The sequence below is a fragment of the Panthera uncia genome (assembly GCF_023721935.1).
Source record: "Panthera uncia isolate 11264 chromosome A3 unlocalized genomic scaffold, Puncia_PCG_1.0 HiC_scaffold_11, whole genome shotgun sequence".
In the NCBI taxonomy this organism is placed as follows: domain Eukaryota; kingdom Metazoa; phylum Chordata; class Mammalia; order Carnivora; family Felidae; genus Panthera; species Panthera uncia.
Window position 1 is genome coordinate 31,268,352 of NW_026057578.1, and position 16,047 is coordinate 31,284,398.

Consider the following 16,047-nt stretch of genomic DNA (forward strand, 5'->3'; position numbering starts at 1 on the left):
TCTCTCTCTCTCTCTCTCTCTCTCTCTCTCTCTCTCTCTCTCTTCGCCCCTGAGAGAGAGGGAGGGAGAGAGGGTGTGAGCTGGGGAGGGGCAGAGAGAGAGAGAGACAGAGAGCGAGACACAGAATCTCGCTGTGCTGAGCTGCCATCACAGAGCCTGACTCGGGGCTCAAACTTGCAAGCCACGAGATCATGACCTGAGCTGATGTTGGACACTTCACTGACTGAACCACCCAGGTGTCCCCCCCAAATTTTTTCAAGGTAAAAAGATAAAAATCATAAAATTCTAGAATAAAAAATGAATGCTATAGTTACATGCAGCTGCACTAGTAGTGGCTTCAGGCCCAGTGTCTCCCAGCCCTCCATGCAATGATAGATGGTGACTTAGGGCACCCCCTACATCTTCCCAAGGATACCCATGTAGGCATCACATGCAGGGATCTGGTGGGAGCTTAAACAAAGCCAGACCATAGTAGACCAGAACAGCATTGCAAGGGCTCAGAAAGTTGTCATTGAAACTACAGACTACAAAAGTAAACCTTAAAAACAAAAACAGGGTGGCTGCCGACTAAAATAGAAGATTTATATAAGATTAAGAGTCTCCTAGGATGCCTGGATGGCTCAGTCAGTTAAATGTCCAACTTCAGCTCAGGTCATAACCTCATGGCTTGTGAGTTCAAACCCTGCATTGGGCTCTGTGCTGACAGTGCAGACCCTGGAGTCTGCTTTGGATTCTGTGTCCCCCTCTCTCTCTGCCCCTCACCCACTCACCTCTGTCTCTCTCTCCTTCAAAAATAAATAAACACTAAAAAAAAAGAAAAAAAAAAGAAAGATTAAGGGTCTCCTAACGTAATATGCAAAAGTTCAGAACACAGTAAAAAATCACTTGTCTTACCAAGAACCAGGAAAATCACAATACGAGTGAGACAAGATAGTCAACTGACACCAACAGTGAGTTGAATCAGATGTTGAAACTATCTGGCAGAGATTTTATTTTTTCACATTTTTATTATTTTTTTTGAGAGACAGAGCATGAGCTGGGGAGGGGTAGAGAGAGAGGGAGACACAGAATCTGAAGCAGGCTCCAGGCTCTGAGCTGTCAGCACAGATCCCTACACGGGCCTGGAACCCACAGACTGCAAGATCATGGCCTGGGCTGAAATCAGACGCTTAGCTGACTGAGCCACCCAGGGAACCCTATCTGGTTGAGACTTTAAAGCATTTCAAAATGCTTTAAAATAATTATGAAATCCCTTGAACCATATGAAAAATTATAAAACCTCGTCAAAGAAATAGAAGTTATAAAAAAGAACCAGGTGGAAATTACAGAACTGAAAGCACAACCACAAAAAACAAACAAAAACACCCTCACTGGATGGGTTCAGTGGTAGAGTGGAGATGACAAGAGATGGGATCACTGAACTGAGAACTGATCAATCAAATGTACTCAATCTGACAAACATAGAGGAAAGAGACTGGGGGGAAGAAAAGGAATCTGTGAAACAGTAATAAAAGATAGTGACATGGCTATCACCAGAATCCCAGAAGGAGATGAGCAAGATTGTGGGGCTAAACAAATATTCAAAGAAATAATGGCTGAAAACTTCCATTTGGCAAAAGATGAAAACTACAGATTCAAGGGCTATGTGAACTTGAACTAAGATAAATCTAAAGAAATGCTCATCAAAACAGCATAATTAAACTTCTGGAAACTAACAAAAAAAAATCTTAAGAGCAATCAGAGAGAAATGATGCATGCCTTAATTATAGGCAAACACCAATTCAAATAAGAACAGATTTTGCATCTGAAATCATGGAGGACAGAAGGAGATGGTACAACATTTTCAAGGGCTGAAAGAAAAAAAACTGGCAGCCATATCTTTCCCAAGCTTGTCCTGTTGTAATTTACCATGGAACATTCTACTCAGATGCATCCTTGTCACCTTAAACAAAATGTATTAAAAAACCAAAGGTATCTTCTTTCCCACAGGCTAATAATACTCCTATTTGATGCTAAGTCATTCAGGCTTGAAAAACTTTGGATTCATCATGACTTTTACTTCTAAACATTCCACTGTAGCACACAGTGGTTGTTAAGAACTGAGACCTGGGAGCTCCCCTGCCTGGATATGAATCTTGCTTCTACCATTTATTAGCATGTGTCCTTGGGCATGTTACTTGACCTAACTGTGCCTCAGTTTCCTCATCTGTAAAACAGAAATAACAATCATGTCTAATTCAGGATACTCACATGAATTCAGATTTGTTATGGTATTTAGAATAGCACCCAGCAGGTAGCATTGGTTTTTTGGGGGTGAGGCGTTGCTTAAAAATTGAAATTCTTACATTTGCCTCTTCTTTCTCTTCTCACTGCCATCGCCTGCTCCAAGCTTTCATCTCCTTAAGGACCTCCTTAAAGTTCCTGCTTTCAGCCGTTCCCCACACTGTTGCTACCATATTGGTCTTCCTAAATCTAGTCAACACTGGATCCCATCCCACCTCCCACAGAAACTTCCCAAGGCCCTTAATACCAGCAGGGTGAAGCACAAACCAGGTCCATACTATTCTAACCTAGGTGTTCTGCCCTTTTCTCAGCCCTCAGACCTTATACCCAAGATCCATGGCCTCCAGAATATCCCATCCCTTCTCTAGCCCTGACGGCTCTACCCAACCACTCATTTATACTTTAATCTTACACAGTAGGACCTCCCTGTAGCTATTAACATATATACATCTTCTTTCCCAAAAGAGATGGGAAGTTCCTAAAGGTCAGGGAGCTTCTCTTAGCCGGACTAGACACAGACCAGTCCTGGGTAAATACTGATTATGAAATGAGCTTGTTCTGTAGTCTCCTCTTCTGTTTAGCCTCCTGGTAGAGCCAGCTTGACAACTCTTTCCCTTTCCTGCAACTGAAACCATATAATCTTAAACCAGGAGTAAAGGACAGGGAATAGGAGGTGGCTTTATCCCTTTTGGGAAACATCATGGCTGGAGAGAGAGTCCAGTTGTAGGCATCAGAGGCAACAATGCTGTCATTAACAAGGAACTCCTCCAGGAGTTCAAACTCCTCCAGGCCTCATTTCCATTTGCAAAATGAGGACATTAGCAAAGCTCCAAGTCCCTCTCAGGCTCAAACATTCTGTGACAAACCTCCACAAGGGTGGATTCGGGAAACTGATTTTCAAATTGATTGAGCTGTATGGCATGACTGCATGGAGAGTTAAACTGTTTTTCATAGCAATTTATTTCCTGAGTTTAGCCTATCAGCCAGTATTTATTAAGCACCATTTACTCAACATTTACCCTGTGTTGAATCCTGTGGAGACACAGAGTGGTATCTCACAGGAACCTTGGCTTCAAGGAGTTTATTATATAATCAGAATTTATTATATAATAAAAGCTCACCAAGCTCATGATCTAGCAAATTGCTTTGTTTGTTTACCCACGACTTCTTCTGTAAAATAAAGTTTGACCTGAATCATTACATATAATCCCTATGCAGACTATGTATTCTGTGGGTCATTTCCGTATTATTTTATTTGAAACACATACATATTGTATAGGTACTATATATGCTTAGATATAAGTATATGAGATGTAGAGATGTAGAGATGTAAAGTAGAGAGAATTGTGCTATGTGCCCATCACCTAGCTTCAACAGCCATTAGCTTTCTGCCATTCTTTTTCATCAATCTCCTCCACCTGCTTTTTGTGTGTGTGCTAAAGCATTGCAGAAGCTATCAATGGCAAAGGACTTTTTGCTTAATTTCCAGTCTCTCATGGACCACTCAAGCACACAGCTTGTGCTCATGCACACGCAGCTCACCATGCAAGTTCAACAATACCCAGACTGGGCTCTTCCCAGGCCAATGAGACACTAATCCCTGCTTGGATGGCTATGACAACACAAAGTGTTGTAACAGTTTCTAAATACATAGTGTCAATGTCTGCACTTATCACGGACCAATAGCACACAATCTGCAAACTGGCATTGATCCACAGACCACAACTTGAGTAGTACTACACTAGAGTGTTTTTGCTTTTAATTTTTATTTTAAGGAGAGAGAGAATGTGCGCAAGTGGGGGAGAGGGGCAGAGGGAAAGAGAGAAAGAATCCCAAGCAGTCTCCATGCTCAGCTCAATGCACAGCTCCATCCTATGACCCGGAGACCATGACCTAAGCCGAAATCAAGAATCAGCCATGCAACTGACTGAACCACCCAGGTGCCCCTACGCTACAGTATTTTAAAGCAAATCCAGGGCATTCTTTTATTTCACCTGTGAATTGAACATCTGTCACTAATGGATAAGGACTCAACAAAACAAAACAAAGCATCACATGACCATTAATATTCAGTCCGTGTTCAATGTTTCCCAACTTTCTCAAAAATGCCTTCTTACAGCATTTGAATCTGGGTTAAAACAAGGATCTACGATTGCATTTGTATCTTTTTTTATAATTTAATTTTTTAAAGTTTATTCCTTTTGAGAAGGGGGGAGGGACAGAGAGAGAGGGAGAGAAAAAGGATCCCATGAATCATGAAATCATGAGCTGAAATCAAGAATCAGACGCTTAACCAACTGAGCCACCCAGGCACCCTGCATTTGTATCTCTTAAACCTCTTTCAATCTACACTAGCCTCCCTCTCTCATAAAAACTATTTGGAACTACCATCCAAATAAATTGGTTTATCATTAAATGCAAAAGTTTTCCTGACCCGTAATGTTTCAAATGGTTTTTTTTCCTGCATTTGTTTAGTGCGAAAGGGCTTCAAAACAAATGAACTCTGCTCTCCCCCTAAAAATCCATAATCTATGCTATGGATTGTTATGACCACCTTTCCCACGCCCCAGACTTGTTTTCATGGCTACAAAATTATTTAGATTACTGCATACACAAAAGTGTCAATCACTCTGTCTTCTCTCTGATTTTCTTTGTCCCCAGTGGGAGACGCTTGTGAACAGTGTTAAGTGAACCATGGATTCTCTTTGCCTTGACATGCCCAAAGCAGTGTTTACCAGATACATTCACCTCTCTGGGGACCTGTGCATACAGGATAGTGGCTTGAGATACTCTTTGATTATTTGATTTGGACCAGATCTATCTGTGGGTTTCAGAGTGGCATCTTTTTCCAGACACACTTTCCCTATCGCTAAGGATGCAGAAACTCAAGTAGCTTTGGTTCTTTACTGGTCAACACTTCACTTAGAATCATAGACTTTGAGGGGTGCCTGGGTGGCTCAGTCAGTTGTGTCTGACTGGCTTGGGTCATGATCTCACAGTTATGAGTTTGAGCCCCACGTCAGGCTCTGTGCTGACAGCTCAGAGCCTGAAGCCCACTACAGATTCTGTCTCCCTCTCTCTGTGCCCCTCCCCTGCTCACACTCTGTCTTTCTCAAAAATAAACATTAAAAAATTTTTTAAAAAATCATAGACTTTGAACAGCAAAGGAAACTCAGCAATCATGTAGTCAAGCCCTTTGCAGGGAAGGAGATAAAGACCCCTTTGTCTAGTTATCTAGATATCTAAATGCCCCCTGGACAAGAGTCTCCCAGGTCTCTGACCTCCAGGGGTGACTCTGTATACTAAGAGATATCACTTTCTGTGCAGTCAGAGTTCTGGATTGCACACAACAAAAGTGGACTCTAGCTGCCTTTAGTAGAAGGTTGGCTAATGGGTGGCAAACAGAACTGACCAGAAGTCTGGATAATCAGGTTTTGAAAATGGGCAGCATCTGAGGGAGAATGGGCAGCAGGAACACAGCTGAGGTCATACTTCAGGGACAGACTGGATGGAATGTTCCTAAGTCTGGCCCTGCTGCCACTCTGGCTGTTGGATACGACTGCAGCTGTGGCCAGGAGCCTAGGTGCCACTGCTGCACTAAATTCTGCACTGTGCCCGAGTCTAAATTAAGCCCTGGGTCGGAACATCTGATTTGCTGAGGCTGGATCATGTGACTGTCCTCTAGCAGTCAAGGATCAGGGAAAGGGTCATCAGGTGTGGCTCCCTTGTATAGTAGGGGGTGAATCCTGCTTCTCACCATTTGCCATATCATAGAGGAAAGGAATTAGGATGCTAAGCATTCCCTGAAAACAGCAAATGGCCCACCCATCTCCCCATGTGGACTTCTGTTAGTATATAGACATAGACAACAGTAGTTATTTTATTTCAACAAAATACGGAGAGATTTCCTACCCTCCAAAATGGATTACATTGTCAGAGAAACAGCACTTTTTTAAGCACCGAGTTTGTAAAGGCTTTAACCTCACTGAAGAGGTAGGTTAACAGTTTCTTCTGTGCCTTGGTGTTTCAGTGATTGTCTCTTGGCCTAATCTCTGGGGGGGGGGGGGGAAGCCAAAGACCAATCTGTCCACTCGACTTTCACTCAGATGCTCAATGTAATCACAGTGGCTTCCAGGGGCATTAAAACTTCTCCGAGTTCCATTAGTGACTGGACTTGCACTTGAAAGTATCCCATGCTGCTACATATCAGACTGGGGCAAAGATGAACTGGGACATAGGAGATTTGTTCAGGCAACAGCCAGGATTCTGCCTCTGTTCCCTCAGTATTTCTAACAGCTTTCAAATTCCATAATGGGAAGCAGTGGTGTGTGGTTAAGTAATATGAAGCCAGAGCTGACACTGTGACAGCTGTTCCCAAAGGCACAGGATTTCTTTGTTACTAGGAAAAGATGCCCTTGAGTTTTCTGGGCTGAGGTAAGAGTGTTTGGCAGGCCCTATCTTCTCTGCTTTCTGATTGCCTTGACGGATTACAAGATGGAAAATAATGAGCCAGAGGGACGTTCAGAGCATTTGTCCACTGCCTATGTGGCTTAGTTTTAGATCCCCTCAGAAACAGATTCTGGGGCACAAATTCAAGTGCAAGTAGTTTATTTGAGTGGAGGAGTGGGGAACTGAGATGGGAGAAAAGCAAGCCAATAGGTGGTACATTATCAAGCAAGTTGCTACTGTGCACAACTGGAACTCAATCCTACCGCAGAACTCAGGGGGCCAGGGCAGAACGCAAGCCTCAGTTATCCTGCACCAGAAAAGAGAGAGAGTGGGGGGGGGGGGGTCTGTAAGCACCAGTTCCCATCAGTCTTTGGTAAAAGGCAGCAACCAGGAAGGCATTAAATCTCCAGCATGTCTGGCCTGCTGTGTCTATGGGCAGAGCAGACCCTGGCCACCCAACAGAGCCCTCCAGTAAAGAGGGCAGATGCTGGCCGTTGGAAGTCAGGCTGGTATACATGCAACGTCAAAGCCCAAGGAGATAGGGCCAGGGCATCTACAGCATCTGCTACTCTGTGTTCTCTCATCCTCCAGACTTGTGGGCAAACTTTCTGTTCCCCACCAATTCAAAGCCCAAAGTAAACTCTCCCAGAATCAAACAGGGGATGCACTTCCTCTGCCACCCCAAACCAAATTTCTAATTGGTACAGATTATTTATTTCACCATTTGCTATTTGGTAGCTCTCCACACATGTCACAGGGTCATTCTGCATCTAGTCCTCTTTAACCCTGCCTGGTAACGTGTTAGCAGCTCACACTGACCATGGCCCTGCAACAACTGAACAAACTTCACAGACTGACCCTTCCATTCAGTGAACATCTTCTTGGATACTTGGAATCACGGCAGTCCACAGCCAATGTACTTTGTGTAGGTTCTCGTCAGCTTTGATGTTTTGGAGAGATTTACAATTTGCTAAACATAATGAGTTTGGGGTGTATAAAGAACTGTGATTCTAGGGGCGCCTGGGTGGCTCAGTCGGCTAAGCGTCCGACTTCGGCTCAGGTCATGATCTCACAGTTTGTGAGTTTGAGTCCCGCATCGGGCTCTGTGCTGACAGCTCAGAGCCTGGAGCCTGCTTCAAATTCTGTGTCTCCCTCTCTCTCTGCTCCTCCCTGCTCACGCTCGGTCTCTCTCTCCTTCAAAAATAAATAAAAACATTTTTTAAAAAAATTTAAAAAAAAAGAACTGTGATTCTAAAGAATATATGTTGCTCGTTTCTAGGGAAAGAGGTCAGGTTCCTCAGGACTATGAATAGCACTTGCTTCAACTGTGGTTCAGCCAGCTGTGAGCTGGCAACTTGGAAATGTCTGTGAGAAAGGCAAAGACGTCAGGAAAGCAGAAACATTTACTCACTTGTTGTCTGGTGTATGAACATCCTCCTGTGGTTTACTGAATGAGTTGAGTTGTAAGACCATCTGAGGCTTGTCATGTGATCTTGTACTAATGAAGCTACCTATATCTTGAAGTAACGGCTTTCTGGTTTTCATCATTTTTTTTCTTTTTTCAATCCGAGTATCAGTCTTTAGTAGAGAATGAGAGATCTCAGAATCAGCTGGCTCTATCGAAAGGACCTTAAAAGATCACGAGGCAGTTTCTCTGCCTTCAGGCAACATCACACTTAAACCATTCCTGACAGGATGCTGCTTCTGTGTGGTCTGAAGACTCTCTTGAAAGAAAAGTGGGAGAAATGCCACAGCCGCCTGTTCTCAATGTCTCTCCTTAATAAACTCTGGGCTTATCTTTGTTTGAACTTTTGCTTCATGTTTTTAACAAATGTCATGATGATCTCCTAAATCCTACAAAGAGATATTCTGCAAAACATCCCAGTGACCTATGAGCATCCTACGCTAGATGACAGTATATAATTATAGGAAGTCAAAAGTGGTATTTGGGGGAAATTTAGTCTTCTAGAGAATCAGTGAAAAACATGTAGGATTTGCTTTGAAATGCATCAACAAATAAGATGGAATGATGGATGGATAGATGGACAGACAGAAGACACAAGACATAGTAGAGCAAATGTATGGTAAATGTTATATGTATAGTAAAGTAAATGTTAATGGTATAGTAAATGTTAATGGTAAAGTCTCAGCAGTGGGTATAAAGGTCTTATTTGTAAGTTTTTATCAAGTCTTCTGTATGTTTGAAATTTTTCACAACAAAATGTTAGGAAAATATATGCAGGATATATTTTGAGTATTTAAGTGTCTACCCACGTACTTTTATTTATAACTTGGAGATTTAAATAACCACAAACTTTCTTGAAGACAATCTGTTTTCACAATTGAAAATATACTTGAATATAAGAGATAACTTCAATGGCTCCTAAGGGGTAGAACTAATGAAACAATCAACAGATCGTTAATGAGTACCTCCAAATTACTCTGGGAGATATGAATATATAGATATGATTCCCATCTTCAAAATTTTAAATTCATGTTGGGAACATTCTTTTTATATTGATCTATCTAGATATATATCTCATATACCTAAACTCTTCATTATACCTAATCTATGTCATCTGCATCATCAACACCAGCATTTTTCTGCCCAGATCATAAAATTTACATTTAGACCATCAACATTAGCTATATCAAATATGTCATCCACACCTATGTTTAGACCAATAGCATTTATATTTCCTCTTACATCATCTCCTCTGTCTGTATTTACATATTCTTTACCAACATCTATGTTTGTGTCTATATTACCTACAGCTACACTTTCTTGTTCATCGTCTACATCATCTACATCTATGCTCACATCCACATCAACTTCTACCTCGATTTACATCTACGTTGTCTAAATTGGTGGTTCTCAACCAGAGCCGCTTTGTACCCAGGGGACATTTGGCAACATCCAGAAACATTTTTGATTGTCACAACTCTGGGCGGGAAAGGCGTGCCCCTGGAATCTAGTGAGTAGAGGCCAGAGATGCTGCTAATCATCCTATGATGCACAAGACAGTCCCTGAAAATAAAGAATTATTCAGCCCCAAATGACAATAGTGCTGAGGTTGAGAAACCCTAATCCACATTATCCACATCAACTACATCCATGTTTACAGCTATGCCAATCACATCTACATCTATATTGACATCTACTCTATGTACATCTATATTTATATTGACATCAGCTACATCTGCATTTATATCTGTGTCACTGACAGCTACATCACATCACAGCATCTGCAATATCTACATCAACATCACCTACTTGAACATATACAACATCTACATCTATGTGACGTACATCTTTTACTTCTACACCTACCTGTATATCTAACTAGCAGCTCAGAGCTTATTTGTTACATCAGAATGAGAATTTTAATTCTCCCCTCCTCTGGCCACATACAAAAATGTGAGTGGAACAGAGGTCGACCATTACTGATCACACTCCTTAAAGTATAAGAGGCATGAGCTCTTTACTGGCTTTGTCCTGGCTTCAAAGGACAACTTTGATTTCTGCTAGTAGAAGTCAAAGAGGCTTCCATTTTGAGTTGGACTGAAATGAGAAGTTAAGCTTGTGCCTGATAAATTTCATCCATGCCCTCTCTTTGCTTGCCAGTCTCCAGAATCAGAGGTTCATCTGGTACAGACACTATTGTCTATAACAGGGTGATACAGAATAACTTCTCAAAAGAGCAATCAGTGCCAATAACTTGACATGGTTTGATCACATCTGGTTCAACCTGAACTGATCTTGGTTGGAACACAAGCAGTTGGGACAAGGGAAATGGCTGATGCTATGTGGTTGAGTGCTTTACCTATAGCTAAATAGTTAAAAGACCTCGGATTCTGGACCAAACTACCAAACTGCACCTCAGGTTGCCACATTCATTTAAGCCTCCTTAGGCATATAAGTGGACTTGTCAGCTAAGACAAAAGTGAAATGATGTTTCTAGGTGAAATCGAGAACATGGGGGATAAGACAAACAACAGCAAATCCCTGTGGCTTCTGTAGCCTGTGACATTTACCAAATAACTTTGCTTCCCTGCGAACCTCTACCTCTTGGCGACCATTATTTTTCCTCCGGGAGTAAGATTGGCCCTGGGCAGAATTTCAAAACAGACTCTCTCCACCGTTTAAAATCCTCAACATTGTAGTGTTTCTAAATTCTCAAAAACATATGAATCCTGGGGACTTGGAAGTAAAAAATCCAAAATTCCTTACTCATTATTATGGATTTATTTAAAAAAAAAAAAAAATATATATATATATATATATATATATATATATATATATATATATTAAAGTAAACTCTATGCCCAACGTGGGGTTTGATCTCATGACCCCAAGGTCAAGAGTCACATGCTCTACTGACTTAGCCAGCCAGGTACTCCTATTTATTAAAATATTTTTAATAAATAAGAAATACACAGCTTATATATGTAAAAAAAATTTTAGCCCATAGCAAATATCCAAACATTATAAAATGCCAGTGAACATAATTGAGTAGTTCTTAAATAATCTAACATTTGAATGTAATCCAGCAATATAGACATCATCACCCAAAAATCACAATTCAAAATCACTAATTTATGGGCTTACTTTGCTTTCAAAAGTTGTTATTTCTTAGGATCTGTATAAAGTATACCATAATAAGTATAAAGGTATTGATATTTATTTTGTTTGCAAGAGTGTCTCTCAGTTAGCAGATAGGACCAGGAACACAGTACACACAGTAACAGCTACACACAGGCAGACCCATCAAACTGTGACTTCTCTGTGACATTCTCCAAAAATGTTTACATTAACCTTCAACTCCTGGGCTCTGGTGGCTCCTGGTCTTTCAGTGGATCCCTTTAGACCAGTCATATCTCTCTGCTCATTGTTAAGCTTTAATTCATACAGGAGAATTGTAATACCGTCTCCTGTTTTCCCAATTTCTATTTGGAAAGTATATAAATTGTCTAAGAAACTCTGGGAAGGAATTCCCTCATGGAAACATTACTTAGCAGCTCCTCAGTGGGTACTACCTCTTGTACCCTCTGACTACCCACAGCCCCTTTCTACCCGATCCCACTAAACCTGCCCTTTCTCCTATATCATTTAAGCTTCAAAGATACACACTCCCCACCAGCAAAACTTCAATTCTCTCTGGGTTGGTGTTAGGCTTCAGGAGGGAAGCAATGTGATTGAACGATTTCATCCTGGGATGTGAAGAACTAATATATCTCCCATGGGGGTTAGAAGCGCAATCAAGAGAATGGAAAACTTTCTGCAAGTGTGGGAAAAATAGTACAAGGCATTCTTTCCAAGGATCACAGAAGCAAATGCTTCCAAGGGACACAAAGGTGATAAACTGTGGGAACTGGGCTAAGAATTAAACCAGAAGTGGTGGAGACTGGGAGTGGCCAAACAGGAGAGTGCAAGCCTCAATTAAAAGTATTCGAATTCAGGGAAGCCTGGGTGGCTCAGTCAGGTAAGTGGTTAAGCGTCTGACTTTGGCTCAGGTCATGATCTCACGGTTTGCGAGTTCAAGCCCCGCGTCAGGCTCTGTGCTGCCAGCTCAGAGCCTGGAGCCTGCTTTGGATTCTGTCTCCCTTTCTTCCTGCCCTTCCCCCACTCTCATTCTGTCTCTCTCCCTCTCAAAAATAAATAAACATTAAAAAAAAAATAATGAAAATAAAAGTATTCAAATTCAAATATTTAAAACAACCAACTGGTATAAGTCAAACCATCCACTGAGGCCCAGGCTCTGCCAGTTTGGGATCTCTGCACTGAATGCTTCAGTGGGGCCTAGTGTCCCTGGGGTAGGTGCACCCTGCATTCGCAGTCACACCTCAAAAGACTGAGGACAGTATTTTCCCAAAGGCTAGAATGCAGAGTCAGTGAAATACAGGCATAGCCTTTTACTAAGTATGGACCTAACGGAAATCAATTCCAGTTGCTAGGCTGACTTCAGCTCTCAACAATTAAAGTCACAGATTAAAAGATCCTAATCAAGCAAGCTCTGTGCTGTCAGCACAGTGCCTGATGTCGTTCTCAATCTCACAACTGTGAGATCATGACCTGAGGTGAAATCAAGAGTCTTACGCTTGACCCAGCCACCCAGGTGCCCCTCTCCCAATTTGCAAACTCTCTCTCTCTCAAAATAAATAAATAAACATTAAAAATAAATCAATAAAAGATCCTAACCAACCACAATTTAGAAGCAATAATAATTTTCAAAAACCAAGTAGGCAAAATGACGTTTTTAACCTTAGACTTTTAATAAATTGAATAATCATATGAGAATATTATATCTCATATGAAGGCTGTGTTTTTGTAAACAAGGTAATGTATATATAGAACCCATTATATTCTCCACCATTCAACTATTGCACTTATGTTAGTAAGTTCCCTTTTATTAGATAACTGGTTGACTATCTTTATCAATATACAAGTTCAAACACAATCCTAGTATTATATAACCTAGAAACATTTTTACATGAATCTACTTGAGGTGGGGGGAAGGGGACTCATTGGTAATATAGCTGCAATTGTTCAATGTGATCTTCCCTTAAAACGCTGGTGGAATTATTTTTTTAAAGTTCATTTATTTATTTTTGAGAGAGAGAGAGAGTGGGGGAAGGGCAGAAAGAGAGGGAGAGAGAGAATCCCAAGCAGTCTCTGTGCTGTCAGCACAGAGCCTGACATAGGGCTCAAACCCACAAACTGTGAAATCATGACCTGAGCCAAAACCAAGAGTCTGACACTTAACTGATTGAGCCACCCAGGTGCCCCTGGATTTATTTTTATTTTTAAACCAAAGCTTGTCTAAAGTGTACAAATGTGTAGAATGTTATGTGACTATTGACTGTTTTTCTAGTAGCTAGATCTTTATTTCTTTAAGTTCAAACCATGATGCCAGATAAAAGGCACGATTTGGGGGGAGAAAAGATTCTAACCAATGTAAATGTCAGCCACTTGGATCTCTTCTGACTGTGATGGTGGTTTCCTTCCACATAAAGGGTCTCAGTTCTCTTATAGCATTTTTCTTAGCATGTCTGTATTTAAAATTCCATTTTAAAAATGACATCTGGGTCTTTCTACCAGATCAATACTTTTTACAGTGCAAAAGGTGTTGAACTCTACTTGGATCCTAAAATCTCCTTGCCCTGCTTCCTTGATGTAGATAATGAGGATTTTAATATCTTATCACTGTCTCCATCATTTATGATTGTTGAGATGGTTCTTGCCCACTTGGGAGAGAACATGAAGGTGAGCATTAAAAGCTCGACAAGCTTGTTTTTTGGGGTTTGTTTTGTTTTGTTTTTGAGAGAGAGAGCAAGCATGAGAGGGTGAGAGGGGCAGAGAGAGAGGGAGAAAAAGAGAAGCTTAAGCAGGCTCCATGCCGAACACAGAGCCCAACACGGGGCTCCATATCACAACTGTGAGATCATGACCTGCGCTGAAATCAAGAGTTGGTTGCTTAACTGGCTGAACCACCCAAGTGCCCCAGACAAGCTTGCTTTTTAAGTCTGTTATTAATTTCTGTGTACTCTTGTGCAATAACTTGACTTCTCTGAATTTTGAAGTTCTTATCTTCAAAACGAGGATAATGAACCCTACCTCATAGGATTATTTTAAGGATTAACAGAAATGATGCTGACCGTAGGAATGGAGGAAGCATATAAAGCCCTCAATAAATGAATGACAACAGTTCTTACTTTTCCTCTCCTTCAGATATCTCGTGCACATCCCACCTCATTCTCTTTGTTCATGTAGTTCTGTATTAGTTTCCCAATATGGTAACCTAGTTCTTAATATGGTAACAGATTACCGTAACCTTAGTGGCTTAAGACAACAGGCATTTATTGTCTCACAGTCCTGGAACTAGGAGTCCAAAATCAAGGTGTCAGTAGGGCCATGCTCCCTCTGAATCCTGTAGGGAAGACTCTTTCCTTGCCTCTTCCTACTTCCCAGTGGTTTACAGCAATCTTTGGCACTCCTTAAATTGTATCTGCCCCACTTCTGTGTCTCTCCTCACATGCCTTCTTCCCAGGTCTTTTCTCTCCATACCCAAATCTCCCTCTCCTATCTCTTGTAAAGAAACCAGTCACTGGATTTCAGGCACACCTGAATTCAGTATGACCTCACTGTAACTGAACTAACTACATCTGCAAACACCCTATTTCCAAAATAAAGTTAAATTCTGAGGTTCCATGTGGAAATGAATGGGGGGGGGGGGACATTATTTCACCCAGTACATTCACTTTGGCACATCCAAATCTCATCCTCTGTGAAGGCCTAGCTCATTTACCATCACCACAGTCCTTGACTGTGACAGCTGCTATGGCCATCCCATCATATGAAACCTAGGATCGTGTCTGCTCTGTGCCTGCTGGTATGTTCCTGGGTGTTTAGCAACCACCTCTCTTGGGGAAGGGAAGATCTGATATACAGAGGGAGACAGAGACCAGATATATATAGAAATCATATATACATATGGTTTCTGTGCTGTAATATGCCCACCGTGGCTGAGTTCAAGCTGCCAATGTAATATCAGCCAACTCTCTTGAAATTCCTGAAAATTTAACAATCACCCCTCATGAACCGAACAAGCTAGCTCCAGCATGAGTGGCACAGTGCCTTGTAACTGCTGTTTTGTCTTTAAAGTTATTCATCATCCTATGAAATAATAAGCTTCTCTGGCATATGTTTACTTAAAAGCCAGCTTAAAATCAGCTCTAGTGGAAGCCTTGGGGCCCCCCTGCCAATTGTTGGAATTCTTTATTGGCCCTACTTTATATTTCCTCTAAGGAAGCACTCAGAACCCTGTATTATAGTTATTTATTTGCACCTCTGAACTCCTGAGTTAGGACAAACCTCCTGATAGGCTCGTTGGGGGAAGTTATGGTTTGTCCTAACCATCCGTGAGTCCCAGCAACTCACACAATGTTAGACTCAGCAGTTGCTCAATGGTCAAATTGAGGGAAAGGGTCAGGGTCTATATCTTGTTTCGTCTTTCTCACTGCTATGCTCACAGCAGGCACTGAGTGTATCCTTCCCAGAACTAAACAATGTCATTTTAGTGTCCCCAAAAGCAGACCACCTACTCTCCTGTTGGTTGGATGTCCTCCCTAACAATGGTTCCATATCTGGTTATGCATCATTCATTCATTCATTCAACAATATGCACTGAGCAGCCACTATATGCAGGTATTGTTCTGGGTACGAGGAATAGAGTATAAAAGGAAACAGGCCAAGCCTTTGCCATGTGGACACAGTAAACGCAAAGGACCTGAGGCAGAAGGATGCTTGGCATGTTT

General features: G+C 41.5%; 1 protein-coding gene across 1 annotated transcript in view; it reads left to right on the forward strand.

The window, feature by feature from the left end:
• CHGB (chromogranin B) overlaps window positions 1–16,047 on the forward strand; it is a 41,684-nt gene that overhangs the window by 2,874 nt on the left and 22,763 nt on the right.